Below are 22,661 nucleotides of genomic sequence, written 5' to 3'. Positions count from 1 at the left end.
TATTCGCATTAATTTTTATAAATGTGAACGCTTGAGACGTTACTGCACGTAACTCCATATGAAATGCAGGTCCACAAGCAATATATAAGTTTCGAACGACAAGAAACCATTGTTCGGCCTCAAGCGATGCCCTTGTAAGCGAGGGCCATTGTGTATGTCATTGTCCAGGTGGCCACGCATGTGCGAGAAAAAAAAAAATGCAAACGACAGGCGAAACGCAATACTTACAGCGAGCATGGAGCACATGTGTCTGGAGCACATGTGCCTGGAGAAATGCGTTGGCGTAATTTCGGCCAAGTCCGTCCATAGAGACTGTTGACCCGCTTCCTTTTTCTCTCGCCAACGGAACAGGTCTCCTCGCCACGTAGCTCTGAATATATCCAACCTATATAAGCCGTTGTCGGGCAGCGGTGAAACGGCGGCGTCGGTGGTATAGTGGTTAGCATAGCTGCCTTCCAAGCAGTTGACCCGGGTTCGATTCCCGGCCGACGCAACATTTTTTTTTCTTTTATAACACATGTCTTTTGTTATTTTTTTCTTTTGGTGGAAACTCAGCCGTAATGCTAACTAACTGTCGCCCGGGCTTCATTTCGGTCATGTTTTGAGCATGCTCGTGTTGTTCTGTAAGCCTTGTGGAATACTACTAAAATAATGAGCGGTATAAAAACAACGAAAGCCGGAAGGACCGAAAAAAAAAGTAGCTTTGCTTCATTAAGTTAAACAATTTCTAGATGTTACAATTAAGATATCGGCTGATGCGCTTGTGCTGTTGACGTATCTTTCTTGAAGCCGCGTTATTTTTCATATCTACTCTCATATGATTCATGAAATATTGCAGAAGGTAAATCTGCTTGTAATAGGGACTCGTCTCCAAGTTCAACACTATTTTGTTCTAACAGCGGTTAGGTTGGTTTAATGCAAATTATAGCGTGAAGCTTTGGGCCACAAATCTCATGACTGTAGCATGTAGGTTCATTTTCTTCAGCAATCGCTAAATGATTACTCTCCGTGAGTCCTACAATTGCCAATGGCAGTCTTCCTACTCTGAACACGTTCTTTCACTCAAGCTATAGAATGCGGTAGTTCCTATATTTCTTTACTGTAAAGCTCTTCCAACGAGCTTCACTTACAAAGTTATTGGGATATTTAGATTGTAGTTCATAGCTTATCGCGGCAGATCAACAGCTCAGGGCAAAAGACAAATTACTCAGAAAACGACAGTAGGAACGCCAACTTCAAACTAGATTACTTAATGATTTTTTTGTTTTTTTTTCACACGGACGTTGCTCTCAGTGTGCGACTAAGCGTTTGCAACATTTCTTATCTTACACATGGAAGTCATATGCTGTGGATAAGGCTGTCTTTTTAGTTTATTTATCCTGCTTTGTATAGTTGTCTCGGTTTCTTGCATATGTTTTATTTTGTTTTGCTTCTTTTGCAGTTACGTGTGACGTCGATAAGAAAAAAAAGCGAAGCACGCCAGCGCTCGTCCAATCGTTTTGTTTGTTTTTTCGTCTTCTTCCCCCGCTCGTAACCTACACACTCAGATGATGCCTAATTCCATCCTCATAGAAATTCCACATAAAGCTCTAAATGTAATGGAAACGTCCATACTGTGGCTGCGGTGAGTAGAGCAAAGAGCCGAGGCAAAAGCGAGGTAGGTTATGCACAGCCCCAGTCTTGAAGTCTCTCTTTAGGGCACTTCTATTCGTATACAAAAAGTCTATGCCCAAAGGCAAGCCGGAAGCACCAGCAAGGTTTACTGTGGGGGTAATCTTGCACACTTCTTTCAGCTTTTTGATTATGACCAATTCAAAGGAGCTGTGTTCGTTACAGTTCGCACACATTGAATTTTGCTGTGTGAAGACTCATCTGCTCTTTCAGACGATGAGTTTATGGCCACTTAGGGCGAACTGAAAATAAAATAGGAAGGCGACTATCTTTCGAATGTCTGAAAAATGTAATGGCGTTTCCGACACACCTTCTTAGCGCGCTCCTTGTCCCCTTCCACCTTTATTTTCATCTTGCTCGATGTGGCCACAGGATTTATTCTGAAATTGTGCAGTATAGCTGACCAGCCCAGCAACACGTACCACCCAGACTCATCTGCAAGTTTGATGACCCAAAGTGGTCTGTGAAAATGTGGCCATATGACTTATATTCTTAAATTGTGCCGTATCAGCTGGCTTTCCCAGCAACACCTACTATCTAGACTTATCTGCAAGTTTGATGACCTAAAAGTGGCCCGTGGCCCGTCAAAATGTCAATTCGGGGTCTTAAGCGCGCTCGTCCTTACACGTGGGGTCGCATCTGAACGACATTTTTTATCTCTAGCAGAGAAATTCGTACTGCCAATGTCAGTGTTAACTGCTGTAGCGAATTGTTTTCCCGCAAGATATTGCCAATACCGCACGCCTACTGGGCAAGATTTGAATTCGACTCCTACCAGCGGCAAGTTATCAGTTCAACCACATTATTTTTTCCTTACCTTATTATTTCTTCATTTCCATCAAACGTAGCAATTCGTTTCATTAGGCTATCTCTGACTCAATTGTTAGTTTATTCGTATGGTTAGACCACATGCGAAATCGAGCCCATCGGGTTCTATCATTCTAGATTTGTTAAAGACTTTATGTACGTACGACGGACCCACATGACATCGACAAAAACAAAACGTGTTGCGTACAACACGTTGTTTCAGCAGGATTCCATCCATGTACGCACTACATACGGTCGAAAACCGTGTCTCTCAATCGAACGCACAGCGGTCGACCACCGGGTACTCGTTTACCGCGTCCGCATAGATGCCGCCGTTGATTCGAGGGGCAGGCAGCTCTACGCACAGCGAGCTTCTTGGCATGCGAAACCCTTTCGGCGTGCAAAGCCGGCATCGGAATGCGTCATCGCGGTCCCCCACCGCGATTAACACCCGAGGCATCCGCAGCACACTGCATCCGCTGCGGCCCGACCGCCGCCATCGCGTGAAGAAGGCGAGGTCGACGAGACGCGTGCCGCCAATCGCTTATGGCGGTCACGTTCCAAACCAACCCGCCTTTGACGCCGGGGCACGCCGGGATGGGGCAGGTTGCCAGGAGCGTGCTGGCCACGCGACGTCGGCTCTCGACAGTGCAGTCGTACAGTGCAGTGTCAGTGCGTTGCACCGATGGAGCGGATGCCGGGACGCTGTACTGGGACGAGAGTGTTGCGATCAGACAACTTATTCGCTGCGGTCAAAGGCGTCGATGAAAGAGGACAGGACGAACATCCGGCGCAAACACAGAGAAACGCTGAGGAAAGAGGGGACTGACACACGGTGCGAGGAATATTCACGTTACTGAAGAAACAGGCATCCGAAACACGGTCGAGATAGGAACGAAGAGGACAACACAAAGTTCCTATACCTGTGCCGTGTCTGCACGCCCGCATTCTACAAACACGAATGCCTATCAACTTGCTCGACTCAAATAAGCTCTGTGCAAAGCGCTTGTTACTTATAAGCTGACGCCTGTTGCTCTATGCATTCGTTTATACTGCGCGAGAAGCAGACCCTGGCAAAGAACACGACGCACAAACGCACCAATATAACAGAAAGGGATGCGCCACAACTGTCAATATTTGTGTTTGTGAGTAAATGTGTGGTGTCGTTTTTTAGGCAATAAAATAATGCATATTCAGAAGCATCGCTGTATAAGCTGCTACAGGAGCTTTAGCAAAGAACTCATGGTACCACTTTCTGGCATCAGCTATAAATTGTCAACTGTAGCTGGTGACGGTGCATTGCGCTCGCAAAGCACAGATATCTGGCTTAGTCCAAGGTTATGCAACAACTAAAAGTAAGTACCGCACAATTTATGTGTACATTGGTAAGAAAATATGGGTTTACGTAAAATCCTTAGATTGTACAGTCCAAACATTTAGCAGAGCATCCTGATCATTTGAATATCATACAGTTGTCATAGTAGGAAACGATACTAGGCTATTCTCTAACATTTTCTTCCATGTATGTTCATCATTTTTATACTTGAAGTTATTTTGTTCTTCTAAATTTGCATTTCACGGGATTTATGCAACAAAATGGTTTTCTTTGTTTCACGTCCCACAGAAATTATTGTCACTTACATAAATCTTGATTTCATGTGTTGTAACTTAGATACCTTCAATGTTTTGTTCGTTTTTGCTGCATCTGTAAATGTACACGAATACGGAACTAAACTGCACGTTCAGCTGTTGGCTCAACAATTCTATGCGCATTGTGTGAGCACCCCCTCAAAGAATATAAATGTAAATGAAGCGTTTACGAGAATTCGCAGGGAATGTGCCGAGTGGAGACCAGCAACTTAATTCGTGAGCCTTTTGAAGGCCGAGAGTGTTTTCTAGTCGAAGCAAGGTTTAGTGCACTATCAGCAAATGTGGCCTGATGATATCACTTTTGTTTCGTTTTCTGACATAACAATGAAATTTTAGCAACTGAATTCATGGTGTTACTTGCGCAAAACAAGCTATTAATAAATCCCGAATGAGGAAATCCCGTGCTTAAACGTGATTCGATGGGTTTTGCAACTAGGGCTGCTGCTTACGCTCTGTAACACAGCATTATAATTATAATATGTTCTGAAATTTTATTTTTACATTTTTTTAAGTTATAGTATGTTCCTCATTGTTGATGTTGACGCAGTGCGGGCGATCTATTTATAGGAGCGAAACATACCTTGCTCCAGCGCATACTGACAGGTGTCATAAAAACGTGACGTCTTGCGCTAAAGTGTATATATGGTACACGTGGGTATTTTATAAGATCGTCGCTGCTTTTAAACCTAACTTACGATAACCACAATAATCATCCCTGATTGCATGTTGTCATTACATTTATAAAGTAAAAAATGTTAAAAAGCAACCTTTAAAGTACACCTTGCTTGGGGTTCACTCAAATATCTCTTTGCACACTTGGTAATATAGAAATAATCCGATGGCTGCTAGCCATTAAACTAATATGCAAATATGCTTCGTCGCGAATAAGTTATATTTCATTCTCGTGAATGTAGCGATCTCTTGTATCTTTTCCACCTTGCAAACATCAAGGATTGAAAAATGCGGGTCTTAGTTTCTGCACAGCGCTGATCTGCTTCGCAGCTGCTAGCCAATTATTCCACGGATTAGTAAGAGTGCTTTGGCCGGCGTGTTACACTCGCCTTAGAAAGCTTATCGCTCTGCATCGTCCAGCTTAGTTGTAGCCGACCACCTGGAGGCAAATACCAATAGAGTAGCCGAAAGGCGCGCGCTTTCAGTCACCGACTAGCAGGTGACATGATTGCGATCTTTTTTGATTCCTCCTTGGGTCCAGCTTGCTTCTTTTTTGATGCCGAATCCTACCGAAAGGCTATGTGTGACGTCAGAGTGGACATTACCTGTGGCCTTCACATTTTATACGTGCTAGAAGAATGGTCGATCATTGTTTTCTTTATTTTTTTGTCCAGAAACTTTTGCTTGCCTTCAGCAGTCAGTTTGCTCTCTCAGTCTGCTAAATAAGTTTGTATGTCAACTAACGACAGACAAGTACTTCAGAACTTTTTAATCAAATGCTGGAAAGCAGACATCAATTAGTAATAGCGATGTGGACGAGTTGGTTTGAGTTCTTGGTGTAATTTCTGCAGCGCGAAGCACTGAAGTGCACAAAGAAAGGTAAAAGGTACGAAGGCTACTCCTTCGTCCTTTTCCATCTGTCTTTCCGCACCTCAGGACTGCATGCTGAAGAAATTACACCGTGAAGAAATACATTAGGCCTGTCAATGAAAACGTCAATTTTACCGTCTCTTGTAGCATGCTCTGAAGCAAATTTGCTCCCTACGCTGGGGCAAAAAGGAAGTTCATTATTCATCACGCCATTGCACATCCCCAAAAATTCGACAGAACCCAATTCAGGACGACCGTCAGTGGTAAGGTATTTGCCATTGAATCAATAAGCGACACAGCGTATTGCCACTGTCGAAACACGTATGAGGCGTGTACTGCAGCGGGACTTCTCTTTCGTGCTCCTGGAGTACAGTCGGCGCCGTCTAGCGGTGCCGCCGCCAAGTCTGCACGTGGCCTCCGAAATGCATGGCGCGCCGGAGCATGCGAACGTTGAGAAACGTGTCATGTGACAACCTGGCGCGTCTTTCGGGCTTTGATAATTATATTGATTTGCTTTAACGACATCCCCTTTGAAATTGGGTGGTGTGTCGAATGTGTAAAACGGGGCATAACAATTGTGTACATATCCGTCGTTGTTAAACGAACCTCTTTCACGCCGAAACGGGTCACTGTAGATACGGGACTAGGTCGATACCGTAGTTCAATGAACCTCTGACGCCGCGACTTGCCACTGGCTATGTGCCAGTAGGAATGGGCCGCTCTTCAATGAACCACGACGTTTAACCGCGCGAACTTGAACAAAGGATGGCGAAAGAGACACACGTAGGCAAGTGCTTGTCTACGACTGTCTCTTTCGCCTTCCTTTGTCCAAGTTCGCGTGGTTAAACGTCATGGATGAACACCAACTAACCTGGTCGCATACCTTACTTCAATGAACGTCTGCGGCGCCAACTTGGGTAACTTAGGATGTGCCACAGGGAATGTGCCTCTATGCAAATATCAAAAAACCATCCTTTAAATCTCTAGAACGCTTGGTGGAATCGAGGCCATTTCAGAGAGGTTTTATCGAGGACAGCAACCTGGCTCTTTAGTTGGCTGTGCCTCAAAAGTACTCGGTGTGTGCTGCTTTTCGTAGTAAATCTTTAAGCTAACGCTTTAGTGGGTTGCGCCATGAATTTACTGAGTGTTTTCAGATTCGCTGTGTGGAGTTATGGTTCATTTTTGACTGTCGTCAGGATAACTTCGAACTCTGATTCTCTTAGTTTGGGCTGGGTAGTTGCTTCGTCACATTCATTTCCCCACGAGACGCACTGCGGCTAGTAGGTCTCGCATTACACCAAGGAAGTCCGTCGCTTGAAGCGTCATCTGCTCTGGATGTGCCGCCAAGTCGGTGCCTGTTCTCCCGCTCGAAGACATCGACTCCAGTTCGCAGCCGAGGTCGGAGTGATACTTAGCTCCGTATGACGTTGCCCCCTTCCAAACTGGCTCCTCGTCCTACCACTTCTGTAAACATGAAAGAACGCATGCAAAATGCGGCCTTAACAATCAACGCACTAAGGTACGTCGTAAAAGCAACTGTCGCCTCTAGCTCAAGCAAGCGGTGATTACGGCCGCCGTAACCCTTTTAGTATCACATCCAAACGGTAGCCGAAGAGATCGCGCATTTACCGAGTGAAAATAGAGATAAACACAAAATATCGCCCAGCTTATCTCTCTGTTCCAACGCTTCTAAAATTCTGGTCTATCCCGACAAAAAAAAAAGAGCTGGTATTCCTGCAGACAGCCCATGTGATCAAGCTTTCAAGTGCGCTAATGATGCTACAGAAAGATGTGGAGTGCCATCACTGCGAAACGATCTTTGGATTTGCTGCCAATTCTTTACGGCACGGAAGATGCAAATCTTCCGTGGAGGAGTGGCGACGCTCTGTAGACCTTCTGGAGAGTGGCGACGTTCTCAATCGCCATAAATTACGCCGTCTGGCGGAAAAGTTTAGCTGTACACTGCAAACAAACTTACGTGTGGTCTGTGGTCGGCAGTCGTCAGCCGGCAAGACCACACCGATGTAAGCGAAGAAACGCGACCATGTGAAGCTGGTAAGCTAGAGATAACATCGTGAATAAATGGCAGACAGGAAAGAATATTTTGGTAACTTCATTACTTCATTGAATCGAGATATCTGAAATCAGTCTTACACGCAAACCTGAAGCTCGTGAACTTGTTGCCATGGAAACACTGCGGTAGTATCTTCAAATCGGCCATAATTTGTGAGAATCGACTGAGGCGCTCCTCCGAACAAATAATGGAAGTCGTGCTGGGCCTAGATGCGCAACTGCGGGGAAGCCAGTTGAACAGCTGGTCTTTCAGATGATGAATAGTCAGGCGAAGTCTTTCGTCATAGTGGTAGGGTGCTTGCACCAGCGTCAATCAATTATTTATCGCTGAAATTTTGCACCTGCTTCCTTTGAAAATGGCGGATTAAGTACCTGTGACATGAAATATTGAGTAGTACAGAAAGGCGCTTACATTGACTCTTAAGAGAAATGGCGGAAGGCTGGATATACATTGTGTCCGATATCTAACGTGCAATTTAGGTTCAATGCACTGTTATCGTGAACACTACAACTGCATTCCCGTGCACACAAGCACTGCTAGACACTTACAGCTACCGGGAAAACTTTCTCAGAAGCACGAATTAAGATGCTGTATGGTGCTGTGTGACAGTGGCTATGGTGATGGGCTGCTAAGTACGAGGTCGCGGGATCGAATCCCAGCCCCGGCGGCTGCATTTAGATCGGGGCGAAATGTGAAAATAGCCGTGCACTTTGACTTAGATATACATTAAGGAACCCCAGGTGGTCAAATTATTCCGGAGTCCCCCCCCCCCCCCCCTAGGGCTGCCGTCACCAGATCGTAGTTTAGGCACGTGAAAACGCTAATTTGAGTTTAATTTTATTTTCCGCCGCGAAACAGCGGGGGCAGCCGTATTACAGAAGTGACGGAGAGAAAGTAGGGCCACATAGGAAGTAACTTCTCGCGGTTTAACGGCGCTTGCAGCTAAATGTGTGAATGCAGCGCCTCACGCCTCTAACAGACGATAGAAAATGACGACCTCACCACTGTAGCGCACCTGCCGGCGAAGGAAGGAAGGGCGAATAGAGGCGTAGTCACCACGCTCCGCCGACACATGGTGTCGTTGAGCCACCTATATCTTTCACCACGCAATAGATAGCAATCTAAGTTGGAAATAATATTTACCTAAAACATTTTCTTTTCAATATCTCTAGCCTGAATTGTTCTCCCCAAGCCATGATCATTTGACTCACCTGTCTTGAGGGTAGTCTGATTGCATAAGATCACTGTAAGCAGACATTTTGCTGCCACTCATAGCTTATAAGGTGTTAGACCTACTGTGATGGTTTTATTTCGCTGCCTAGTGGGGCATTTTGTAGGAATTTCCTTCATGCTAGTTCAGACAAGCGGTCAATAGTCAATGTAGCTTACAGATGTCAACTTTCGCCCTGCTTGAAAAATTTAAGCCGCTGTATGGTTAACAGTATTTGAATACTCACCTACTATCTGTCGTATCCTTTTTGCCATGTTTAGTAAGTATACCAGAAACGCCAGTCATATTAATATGAATTGGCCAATCAACCTATATGGTCACACTATAGGTCCGAGAACTCCTTCATGGGTCGACTCCGTCAGACACACTCAGACTCAGACCAACCCGTGGGTCTGAGTGAGTCCAGCTGAGTAGAATTTCGGTTAGTCTGAGTGCGAGCGAGCCCGGATGAGTAGGACAGTGATGAGTTTGAGTCCGAGCGGGCCTGGCTGACCAAACGTATCATGAGTCTGAATGCGAGTGAACCCAAAGTAAAAAATAATTTGAGAGTCAGCCTGAGTGAGTTCCGTTCATTTGCAGACCTATGGTTAGTAGGTTATAAAATTATGCGAAATGACTTCAAGCACCACTTGAAAGCGAAGTAGTAAATAATTGTCATTACTTGCTATTGAAACAGTCCTTTTCTGTAAGCCATACTTATGCAAGCTCTAATTGTGCATTTGCCAATAGAATAGTATCCCAGCTCATGTATTTTCCTCGTAATTTTAAAGGAGACTGTCGAAGTAATCTAGAAACATGGCCAATGATGAACATAGAACATGCGCGTTCATTTTCATCACAATGACGAAAAATCCGGCTCCATTCGGTGTTTATTACGGCTAAAGTTTTCACATATTATTTCATAATACGCCTTTTTTTCTCTATGTTAGCAGACATTTGTAAGAAATTACGTGGACATCTGGTTGTTTCATAATGTTTCATCATAGGTGCAGAAACGGCGTGCAGCCGCCTCAGCTCCCAAAGAACAAGGACGCCGAGTGGTCCTTCGCTTTAAAGGCCAGCTTATGAGGTTTTGCTTGCCAATGAGAAATAATAGCCTAAATCACATGGAGCGAACTATTGGCGTCCAAGCGAAGAACTTCATCCGGTGTCAAGCGTGGAACAGTCAACATCCTGTGCCATGCCACTGCATCTTTATCTGACGCGCGAAATTCGTCTTGAAACTGCACTCCATCGACATTGGATGTAACCGCTTGTCTCTCGCGCCGTAGCGGTCGCGTATCTGTGGTTGTATAACTTGCGTGCGGATAGACTCGTCTCATCACAGCGTATTATTGGCTTGTATCTGAACCTTTTATAAACGAATGTGCTTCAGTCGACGGTATTTCTAGCTTTCTTGTTCATTCGTAAACGACATGTCGCAACAAGCGAATGTTTATATCCTCTCCAGTTTATCCTAAATGTTACTGTACCCTGGGACTCTGCACCGGAAAAGTGCAACCCTTGTGTGAGAAAGGCCGCTGTATATGACAGAACCTTGACTAGCGCTCTGCGTGTGTCACTTTCTTTAAATATCTTCCTCCAGTCGCCTTGCATATTTTAAACATGAATCCGAACAAATTATCCCGTCACTGTGTGCCATGTGATAGGTATCAAGACGTCCTTGCAGTTCAAGGGCGCTTGATGGACTGCACCTTCTTGTTCGTTTTTTTTCCCTTGCTTTATGGCTTGGAAACGAACACTTCACATAAAGAATACAATAATCTAATAGCGCGTTGTCACTGAAAAATTGCGTTTGTGGAACAGTGTGCGACCGCCTCAGCTCACCAGTCCATGTGTAAGGAATGCGAGTCATTGTGGATCTACTTTGCTTGCCGCAGCTATATGCTATCTGGTGATCATCGTGTGTTGTGCACTAGTTGGCTCGGTAGTCAACATTATGTTTCTGCCACTCGATGTAGATGCCGTCAGCGCGTCGCTGTTGATGGCCAGCGTTTCGGATAGTGAATCCAGTCATTGGGTTCATTTCTGAAAATCAGGTGACTATATCAACACCAGGCGTCAATATCACCCGTTATTTAATAACTAGCGTCATGGCCACCTACGCTGCAACTGTGGCTGAATCGGCTAGCTGGCGTGGATGCGATTTAGCAGCTGTATAAAGAGATACGGACACAGAAGAATGTACACAGAACACTTTGCTTTGCTAAAACTGCGCTTATGGAAATTCAATGCTACAAGAGTCCAGCTTCAGTTAATGAACTAAATCTCCAAGCATTCGCCAAACATTTGTTGCGATTACCGGTAACCCGTCTGTAACTGCAGTTGTTACATTATATTTTCTGATTTCAATATGCTTTTACGCACAATTTAGAGAGACATAATGCAGCCAATTGTTACTGTTCATTTGGGATATCGTTCTCATGTCTGTTGCGCTCATTTCGACCTCAGTATGCTATCAATGTGGGCTTGTAGGTATGGCACTTTGAGAAGATTTATTTGGCGCGAATAAGACTGGACACAAGATGACACACAGGGCACACACGGCGCTCATAGTCCTTGCAGTGCTCGGAAACAAATTAAGCAATTTAGTTGCAGTGATAGCTGCTCCGCATCAGACTCAGCGCGTCGCTTCTCAGCGACGAGCTTACAATGTATTTATGGGGGTCGCGGATTCAGTACGCTTTTTATAAAAGCTGCATGCCGTCGTACGGAGAAATTAGCATAGTAACATGATCGATATTCGTACGCAGTGTTCTTTCCTATAGCGACCACGAACAAGCATTTCATTTTACTTTAAATTTCATCACTGTAACGCAGTCAAAATGTATGCTACTAGTGAGGGCAGCGTAATGGTGCTGCTAAATCATGGGAAAAACGGTATTTGAGCCGTCACGGCAGCAGCGCTCCGTCGAGAGGAAAGAAACCCTCTCTTGCATAGAGGTCTTATGAATGTGGGACACATTGCAACATCCGAGTGAGCGCGCCAAAGGGGCCTTGTGCGGTGGTCTGACGCCTCTGTGGTCACGTGTAGAGGGAACGCGATTGTGATTGGCTTCTGGCAGCAAGGTTACACCTACTTCGGTATCGTAAGGTCACCTGCAGCTCGTACGACGCTATTGGAGGCCTAGTAGCGAAACATCGCGAGCGTCGAAGGTCTCAGCGCGAACGGTTCGGTCCCATTTGCCGTGCGGGAAAGCGCAAGCAGGGCCGGAGGCGTGTTTCGCAGTCGTGGTCCTCGGCGCCGGCCCGTCAGCTTTCCGCGTTGTACCACCACTTGGTGAGCGGTTCCCGAAAGCATGCCGCGCTGCATGAAACGCATAAATGAGAGACCTTGTTGTTCTGTCGCGATTCAAAGCATCTCCTTGTTCAAAATGACACTGTAAATTACTGGTACGAAACATTTCTTTGGAATAATAAAGAAGGCTGCGGTCGCCGGAACGGTGCACATGATTTCCCTTGGTCAGGTTCACTACCTTTCTCTGTACACAATATGTATAAACCGTACCCTACTTTTCGTCATTATAATTTCGCACCCTTTCACCGTGTCAATGCTCCTATTGATGACAAAACACGTGCACGACGGTAAATTAAACGACAAGTACAGATCAAGAGACGAAAATATTAGGAGCACACTCGAAGTCGAAAGCTGCGCGATTAAATTTTAAAGTAGTGCTATATATTCATTTGTATATAGAGCCCAATACTACATTGTGCAAATAGGGTTTCGGCCTTAACTACAAATTGCGCCAGCAAGACGACAATGTTATGAAAAGAATATCCTGCTTTACTGTAGAAGAATTGTGCCTCTGACTTCAACTAATGCCACAATCAGTTTACACGTGAGATCACACAAGCAGAAGCCATAGCAAGATTTTGAGATATTTGTCGGCTCGACGTCTGTATAATTGACAGGCAATGAATGGACTTTTCTCGGACTTTCAGGATGTGTCACGGGAGCTGTGTTTTTTATTATTTTTTCAAAGGTGGCAACAGAGCACTAAGAACTTAGGCACAAGGCAAGGTTAAAAAAATTCAGCGGCGATCTAACGGCCAATTTGAGTGAAATGCGCAAGCATTACATAGCATCTCTTTCAGGCCTCGGATCCATGATTTTACCTTCGTTCACCACATTGCATCCACCATAGACTTAACACACGCAACTGAGAAAGGACATGAAATAATTTTTTTAGTGGCTACCAAGTCACTGTGGAATCATTGGCAATGAACGTTCCGATCAAGGTGCGCGTTCAGCTCTTGCAGAAGACAACCGCCTATCAATCCCGCTGTCTAGGACATATGCGGCAAGGATGCTCCGCCTACTGGCATGCCAGTCCACTACATCAGAGCGGAATGACCTACATTTTATGCACGCCCGATTATAAACATCGGATCCAACCTTAAGCCTTCGACTTCCACCAAGACTTCTCCGAAGAGACGTGACCCTTCTGGGTAGGCTATGGTTGGGCGTCGCGTTTACCAATGCCTACGCGTTCCGCATAGGGATGGCTGACACCGCAGGATGAGGCGATTGTGGCGACACGGAAACAATTCGAAATTAACTTTGCCAGTGCCCGCAGTACAGTGTGCAGAGACAATTGTTTTCCGTCGTGCGGAACCAGTTGGACGACCAGCCTCTGTCAGAAGGAATAATTTTGCAGCACCGTCGCGACTTACCATCGCATCAGAAGGCCGTGCAAGCGCTACTGCACTTCTTGAGATCCACCGGCCTCTGTGAACGCCTGTGATTGGAACGCCTTCTCTGTTACCTGCTACTGCTTTTTTTTAAATGCGAAGCATTTCTTGGCGAACATTGATCACTTTGATAGTATGTATGTATCAAGCCGCCCATGTATTGGTGCTCTCATGGCCGTTTCGTTTACTTGGTACGTACCAAAATTGGTATATTGTGACAAGAGTGTATGGCGAACATAAATAAATGAAAGGTCATTACATAAATATCATGACATGCGTGTCATGTAGGTCATGAAACAGCCACCTACGTCTTAGTGCTCCCATGGTCGTTTCGTTAACTTGGTAGGTACCGAAATTGGCATAGTATGTCAAGAGTGTAAGACAAACAAAGATGATAGGTCATGACATGGGTGTCATGATATGCGTGTCATGCAAGTCATGAAACAGCCGCCTGAAGTGTCAATCACCCAGCGAAGAAACATTAACACTCAAAAACCACTGAAATGGGTTTTGACGTGAGTACTAAGTGAAGGAAACACTAAAATATAATCGTAGAAGTCATAGTCATGAGCATCACTCACCAAAAATGGTAATGACTCAGCGAAAAAAGATTAACATTCAAAACCCACAGGAATGTGTTCGAACGCGGGGACTAAGTGAAAGAAATCCTAAGGATGGTGGTAGAGGTGATATTCATGAGCATGACTCATCAAAAATGACAATGACTCAGCGAAAGAAGAATAGCACTCAAAAACCACCAGAATGGCTTCGGTCGTGGGTCTAAGTGAAGGAAACGCCAAAGGGTGGTGATATAAGTCATATTCATGACCATGACTCAGCAAAAATGACAGTGACTAAGCGAAAAAATGTCACAGTTTCGCCCTAAGGGCGAAGCAATGAATGCGATAGCAACACAGCAATGCCATACGAAGTAAGGTGAGTGGCTTTGGTAGCAATATGAATTGTAGTAAACATGAGCTGATTAAGTAAGCAGGTGTGCTGCGCCGTAAGTAGACCGACATGAAGAGAGACTCGATGACCACGAGAAGGCGCCTGTGAAACGGTGGTGTTCATGAGAAGCGCTTCCGGTGGGCAGCGCGTGCGAAGGGACACACCTGTAGCGCTGCACTGCCGATCCGGGCAGCATTGCATGTGTAGCGTGCGTTGGAAAATGTGGCCCGACTATTACTAACTGAATGAACAAGCGTGGTGTGAGCGCGCACAAACAAACATGAATAGATCACACTGAATGACTGCAGACAACGACTGTCAAAACGCTGGCAGCAAGCAGCGGGCGAAGGTACGTGCGGTCTATCGCTTCAACGGAAACTGAGCGGCGAATGCACGGCGCATAAAGGTCTGAGCCGTGTGGAGATAAGCGACGGTGCGAGCGAGCGACGAGCGCGGTTGCTGGCAGAGTAGAAGTGCGCCCCGCCCCCCCCCCCCCCCCAGCTCCCTCCGGCGCTGGCTTCCCGCTTCCTTGCTTGCGCGTGGGAGATTGAGTGCGTTCGCTCTCCGTGATAGCGCGCGTCCCCGCACGCTTCCGCTCGGGCATACGGCGCGCGGCGAAGATTTTATCTATAGAAAACCTGACGGCGACGGCGACGGTGACGACGACGGTGGCGCCGGCGGCAGAAATCCGGTTGAAGTGTCCATATAACTGCTATCGCAATAAAAAGATTAACACTCAAGAACCACTGAAATGGGTTCGGATGTGGTACTACCCGCCGTGGTTGCTTAGTGGCTATGATGTTGGGCTGCTAAGCACGAGGTTGCGGGATGGAATTCCGGTCACGGCGGCCGCATTTCGATGGGGGAGAAATGCGAAAACACCCATGTGCTTAGATTTTGTGCACGTTAAAGAACCCCATGTGGTCCAAATTTCCGGAGTCCCCCACTACGGCGTGCCTCACAATCAGATCGTGGGTTTGGCAGGTAATACCCCATAATTTAATTTTTTTCGGATGGGGTACTAAATGAAGAAAAAGACTCAAGGTTGATGGTCGCAGTCATAATCATAAGCAGGACTAAGGCTTTCGCCTTAAGCTAAAGGGACTCATGACATGAATTTCATGACATGCGTGTCGCGTAGGTCATGATGCAGTCGCCTACGTCTTGGTGCTCTCATTGTCGTTTGGTTAACTTGGTAGTCTCCTCTCACATTGATTCGCCTAACATCGATTCCCACAGGGCATGGGATCTGTGCCGGCTTTCTTTTTCTCTCTCTTTGTCTACTTTCGAACCCCTATATCCCTTACCCCAGTGCAGGGTAGCAAACCGGAAACTCGTCTCTGCTTAACCTCCCTGCCTTTCCTCTCTCTCTCTCTACACACAACACACGTAAACGCTCTTCTAAGCCATCCCATCCCCTCTCTTGCTCTACCACGTGACCAGTTTCCAACGCAATACACGAATACGCTGTTTTACACGTAGACACTCTTGATGCTAACACAGGAAAAAAATCCAAAGCAGGCCCGGAGGGCGTAGCACTGATAGGTACAAGAACTTTTATCGTTGCACTGTGGAGCTCCTCACAATATGTTCTAAAAAATTACACCATCTTCCCGCAGGGGAACCCTGAGTAGTATGCGAAGCAGCCATGGGTTCGACTCAAGTTCCCATTAGTTTTCAGATCGGCCTGTCGCCGCTGCCGTTTCGTGGCAGCGGCTCCATTCCTCTTCTCCGCAGCGCTGTCCACGGCGCTGACACTGGCGTTGACTCTGGCGCTGTCCGTGGCACTCATCGCGGCGTTACGGGAGGAGACTGAGAGGAGCGGAGCGCGCGCACGCGTCATTATACCGCGAGCTACAGTGGCGCCCCCCAGCGGAGTATGCAGCGCCTACCGTCGCGCCTCTAACCTAAGCTGCTTCGCATTATCGCGGGCTGAGCCGCAGGTGTTGCCATTCGTTGCGCAATCCGGAGAGGAGAGGAGCGTCGTACAGGAGAGGAAGCATGCCGAGAGGAGAGGAGATGAGACAAGGAGAGGAGGAGGAGGAGGATGCGCATGCGCAGTGCGGGTGTGGACGCTGCATGGCGGAGGGAGGGACATAGCCCCGAGCATAACATGCTTCGCATCTAATAACACGCGGGGGAGATGTGACCCGGTCGCTGCTAGAGGCGTCTCACAACGCTGGCATGGAAAGGAGCACAGCCACCGCCGTTGTGGGCATCGCTCCTCAATAGTGCACGAGATGACGCAGAAGGAAAACCGTCAGCGCTTGTGGCTTGAAGTGCACGGTGTGTTGCCTTCAGAGCCCTGAACGCGCCATGGTGCGGCATGCACACAGGTACACAGCAGGAACGCTAATGTTTGCGTACACAAGGCTCATGCCGGCAGACCCTGGCTCCGCTGCAGAGCCGATGTAGCGGAGGTTGAGTGTGCTTCCACTTGGCTTCGTCGCTATTGCTGCGGGATACACTCCGCATCTCAGGAGAACCGCTAACCCCCTCCCGTCTCTGCAGCTGGATTACCCTTGAAAACCACAATCTCGCTGTCTCTCCAGACACACGGCTGACGCATGTCGTCGAATCCGTCAATGCATGGCACCGACGGCGCAACGCGCCACGAATGTTTATATAATTGCATAGACAACAAAGTGTCTGCCGGCAGAAAGGGGGCATGTGGACAATTGTCGCTTGAACACGCGGTGGAGATGATCGGGCGGACGCGCTTTCTTCGTTGGAACCATACGGGGGTTTCACTTATTTTGGGCCAAACATATAAATATACAGAAATGCTAAGTAGCTGGACCAATGTAAGTAGCTGAAACCAAAGTAATATTGTTTGCAGTTGCTTGGAGATATTCAGGTTATTCTTAGCATTCCGCCTAATTAGAAAATTAGTCCTGATTAATTATTCATCTTCTCAAATATTATAATTAGAAGAAAAGTGCAAAAGAGAAAATTGTAGAGCAAAATAAAAAACTACCGATACAGCTTTGTGTTTCTCAACACGTTCTACATCAAAGTGTTTTTCCGAGCGGGAAAGATGCCCAAGAATACACACAACGCGCCTCGAGTGGCCCGTACGTCGCGCGGCAACATTGCGTGTATTCGCGGGCTTCTTTCCCGCTCGGAAAAACACTTTTGTATAGCACGTGTTGAGAAACACAAAGTTGTATCTGGAGTTTTGCATGTTGCTCTACAATTTTCTCATTTACACATTTAATGTAACTATAATATTAGAGAAGTTCAATAAGTAAGACTAATTATGTAATTTGGCAGAATGGAAAAAGATAACCTGAGTGTCTCCAAGCGACGGCAAACAGCATTACCTTGGTTGTGTTCAGCTACTTAGCAATTGCATATGTTTAAAGTTTGTCCCAAGTTAAGTGAAACACCCTGTATTGTTCGGCGATTCCAGGTCACCACTGTAGAGAGGAGGCTCATCAAACACGAACCCTTGTCAGGGTAACTGGCAGTGTGCTGCTGCTCGACCGACTTCGTCTTCTTCTTCGGTCCACGGGCGTCATCCCATGCCTACCGATCCGAGGTGTCACACTGGAGCGCCGGCGCTGAAGTGTAGGAGAGAATCTGAAAAAAAAAGAAAAAAAAATTGCGGGTGTCAACCTCACGGCAAATGTCAACGTTATTGCGATTACTATTGAAGAAATGTAGATACACGCCATACTGACGCCACAGAAACGCGTCACATATTTTGCATTTATTGAGCGCATTCCTCTCGACACGGCGCGCTATTCAGCGGCGCCGCCAGGACGCATGCGCGTGTCTATATGACAAGATTGTAAGAATATTTGTGACGTGGGTTCGATTCCGCCCGGCTCCAAATAAACTTTACTCGTGGAAGAGCGCCGCATGGCCCAGTGACCCAAGTTGGTCCGACGGTTCGTTTTGAACCCGGTTGCCGCAGCACGACCGCATGATGCGCTACCCATTTGAACATGGCTAACCCGTGAGCCAATACGGCAGGAAAGAGGTAACGTGTGGATATATATATATCCGACCCCGCCGTCAACACAACCTTGAGCATATACCCAGCGGCTCAAGTTGGTAGGCACCGCTAACCACGCGGCGTAGTAGGCTAGATAGATACACTCAAAGTGCCTGGAGTTCGCCAAGAATGCTTCGCATGAAAACAGGACAATCGTTGTCGTGTGTTTACCTTGCGATCTGTGTTCCTTTTATCGCACTGTGTGATGCAGTCTTACATTCGCCCATGTTTATGTGTCCTATTGTTTTCCTCAATGATTTGTAACGGGAACTTGTTCTCTATGAAGAGAGGGGCATTGCATATAAGAATGAATAGAGAGTCCTGTGCTATGGTTAACCACTCTTTCTGCTTTAGGCTCCCGTCCCGTCGATGAGTGTATAACATTCGTGGTCGTCTGTTTAGCGCATGAATGTGGTCTGTTATTCGCAAAAAAGGTGTTACGCTAGAATATTTCGATGCAATTCTAGGAGATGCTGACACCAGGCATATTATTGGCCAAGGAGCCGCCAATGGCACAAAGCACTTACAAACAAAAAGCTTGGTGAATTCAACCTTTGTTATCATATTCCTTCTCGGCCCAATGAAATGTCTGGCTGCCAGGCTTGCATCTCTCGCTAGAAATATAGAACAGCTATGGCGTCGAGATGCAGCTACGGCGATGCATCCGCCTCCAAAACAAAACTCGCCGAAGGGCAGAGCGAGCCAATACCCATTACGCCGAGCGGGAGCACTTGGCACCGGAGCACTGCCTCGCGATAAGAGTGTATATAAAGGAAGTACATGAACATATGGAGGCCACCCTGAAGCCGAGGCACACATTCAACTAAAAACAGCTGTTCGCGGCGCCTGATACGCGCCCCGACCAAGGCTGGTGCACACAGACATAGATGCCTGGAATGGGACACGCTGTAAGTCGACAAACGCGGCGCCGGGTTACGGTGCCAAGAGCAGTACGAATAAAACGGATTGAGAGCGCGTAGATGTGAGGGTCATTCACTCAGTCAAGTGTGTTTTTATTTTGCTCCGATAAGAGCGAGGCACACTCAGACTACTTGTTTGCACGCGAGGGTATCGCTGCCAGGAAAACGAAACTCCTTTCTTTTCAAGATGGCAGCATTTTTAACAGGCACAGTCTTCTAAACAGACAAGTAACTGTGGCGCATGCCATAGCGTTTGAGGTACGCACAGCTACGCCATAGCAAGCGATGACGGTGGAGCCCATACGCGGAACATGAAAGAGTGAGCATTGGTGAATATCCGGAAACTGAATGGTCTCGGACATTCATCATTTCCATGTGGAAGTCTACAAAGTGTGGTGCGTCTTGACCTGGTTGTTTCACAAAAGTTAATGCGACGAATGTAGACCTATAAATTTTGTACCGCGGTACATTTCTCTGCACTTGTAAATTCCGCCGTGTTTTCTGATTCGACACCTTGTCAGCACCCACAATGGCTGCTACGGCCTCTCGGATTGGCTGATTGCGCGGCAACTACAGATTTCGAGAACATGGCAGATTTGGACGTGATAGTGCCCTCGGTGTCATACGGACGCTTTCGGTCTCGACGTAACTCGATCCGGATCGAGTCAACCGCAATCTGTGCATTATGATCGAGCTTCTATCATGATTGTTGGCTGGCGTCTGCCCTACAATCTTTAATGCGTATTAGGAAAATTTCTGAATTTTTATGGACTCGCTTATTGACACTTGGTGCGCTACGGTTCAGTCAATCCTGTTTGTGTGCAGCAGTGATGCAGTGATGATTGTCGAGCACGATCGAAGGTGCCCTTGTGACACCCGCCTTATATTTACGTTTGCAGTAGAGCACTGCACGGGCCGATTTTTTCAGCCCGGGCTCGGCCCGGGCCCGTTTTTACGTTGGGCGGCCCGCCCGAGCCCGATCAAAACTTTTATGGCGAGACCCGGGCCCGGCCCGGGCCCGGAAATATCTACGTTACCCGCCCGGCCCGGCCCGCCACCCCTTTACCTTAGGCCCGAGCCCGGCCCGAGTCCGACTCGAAACCGGCACGAACCCGGCCCGACACCGAAAAATAATGTTTTTCAGAGTTTAGACACCCGAGAATAACTCGCTGCACGTTACATGCACACCACCAGAAAGCCCGAGCCCGGCCCGGGCCCGCGTCAAAAAACCCGAGCCCGGCCCGAGCCCGAGTCAAAAAGCACACGCCGTGCCCGAGCCTGGCCCGAGCCCGTAAAAAAACTGTGCTACCCTTCGGGTAAGCCCGAGCCCGTGCAGTGCTCTAGTTTGCACTACAACGAGGACTGCTTCTGTCGGACAGTTAGACGCTGGCCTGACAATTTGCTTCTTGCAATACTGCCTTTTCTTCCAACCGTGATGTAGAAAACGTTCCCGCCTTCAATAAATCTCCCCGGAGTTACTGCGTCACCTTGTTTATTTTATTTTTTCAGTTAAAATAGCAGAGCAGACCTTCCATCATCTTTACATCTGCCTGTAAATGCGAGATTCTCTTTGTGATAATAACTACGCTAATACATGTGCTAGCACATTCATGTTTCGTTCTTGCTTCAGCGATAGCAGGCGCTCATCCGTGCTATCTTGCTGTCCTTATACGGTGTTTTTCTGTATACAATTCCTATTCCGCGGTCAATGTGAAATATTTGGCATGCGTGGTGCAAACAAGTGACAAGCTGTTTTGTATCACCTCACTATGTACCACAGCTGAACATCGAGCGAGGCAGATGTCAGACATCAATTACCTTATAAGGCTGGTACGCTACGCACAACTTAAGGAGGCGAAAACAATTTGATAAACGCATGATGACACTTTGTTCAACATCGATGACAGATAAGAGTGAAACTGCTCGAAACAAATGCAGGTACATTATGAAATGCTGCGGCGGAAGGACTACGATAAATTTTTACCCTCCGTGCATATGATTTTCTAAAATGCACAATATGCTTGACACTAGAAAATGTTTTGCACGTCGGGATGCTGCAGTTACCGCTTTTAACGGACACACCAGAGACCTCCTATTCCACCCCAGTATGTCATAGCAATTGCGCAACCACGAAGATTCACGGAAACATGGATGTAATGTTACTGATATTAGGATATAAAGCAAATGAATGTATGTGATCGTCTCTTTCGCACAGAAGGCTCCTTATTTACGTATATAAGGTGACCTCTTGGAGGCTCATTTCGTTCGCAATTTCATGTTTTTAGTTAGTCCTGGCAATAGGCAAAACTGATGAAGCACATTTTCAATGCATCGCATAACTTTTTTCTCATAGTAGTGACAATGATCACATTTCGCATGCTTACACTGGGCAACAAATTATGGCAAAAAATACATCTACGTTGACGAAACTCCTCGGGTCTGACAAATATAGAGATTGTGCACACAAAAAGCCATCACTACAGGTTTTCACATCTGATAGCAGCGTTTCACCGAACGTGGCGCTCAAGAGTTACGACTTCGCTTTTTTTTTGTGTGTGATGCCCGCTTCTGCGATATTGAAGTGAACAAAGTTCTTCAGCGTCATCTGTTCACAGCCAGGTTTAAGATTGCGATAGCAGCAGCCCCCTCTCAAACTTAATCGATGCATTTTGTTATCTCCACTCCGCTCGGGCACCTTCGCGATTCGAACGGTAGCTGCCTTGTTCGCTCAGGGCGCATACAGCACCGTGCCATAGGCAGGATCTGGGACCGGCCAGCGGAACCAGTTTTACCAGGAAATACCGACAAAAAGAAGAAAAGAAGAAAAGAGAGACTCAGACGGGCCAAACGATTCCCCGAAGCAAAGAGTAATACGGTGGCACTCTATCCAAGGGCTATCAACGGTGTCAACCGCCACAGTGGTTTCGGCGGAGGCAAGCGTAAGAATGTACTGCGCTGTATACCGAAAGCCATCGAAGAATTCGTCCATATAGCGCCGACCTACGGATAAAGATACGCTTACATAGATAGGCTGCTTATCATTTTTGTGTTTTTATATCTTAAGTAAAGCGCACGGAGAGAAAACGGTGGGAACTCGGTAGCCGCCCTTGTCTCGGCAGT

At 46.8% G+C, this 22,661-nt stretch overlaps 1 non-coding gene across 1 annotated transcript; it reads left to right on the top strand.

Moving 5' to 3' along the window:
* Positions 1-421: 421 nt before the first annotated feature.
* Trnag-ucc (transfer RNA glycine (anticodon UCC)) lies at positions 422-493 on the top strand. Its single transcript has one exon. It is a non-coding gene; the product is annotated as a tRNA-Gly (tRNA).
* The last annotated feature ends 22,168 nt before the right edge of the window (positions 494-22,661 follow it).

Source organism: Dermacentor silvarum, chromosome 9, assembly GCF_013339745.2.
Source record: "Dermacentor silvarum isolate Dsil-2018 chromosome 9, BIME_Dsil_1.4, whole genome shotgun sequence".
NCBI lineage: Eukaryota > Metazoa > Arthropoda > Arachnida > Ixodida > Ixodidae > Dermacentor > Dermacentor silvarum.
The sequence above is the reverse complement of the archived record's forward strand: the minus strand, read 5'-3'. Positions and strand labels throughout refer to the sequence as shown.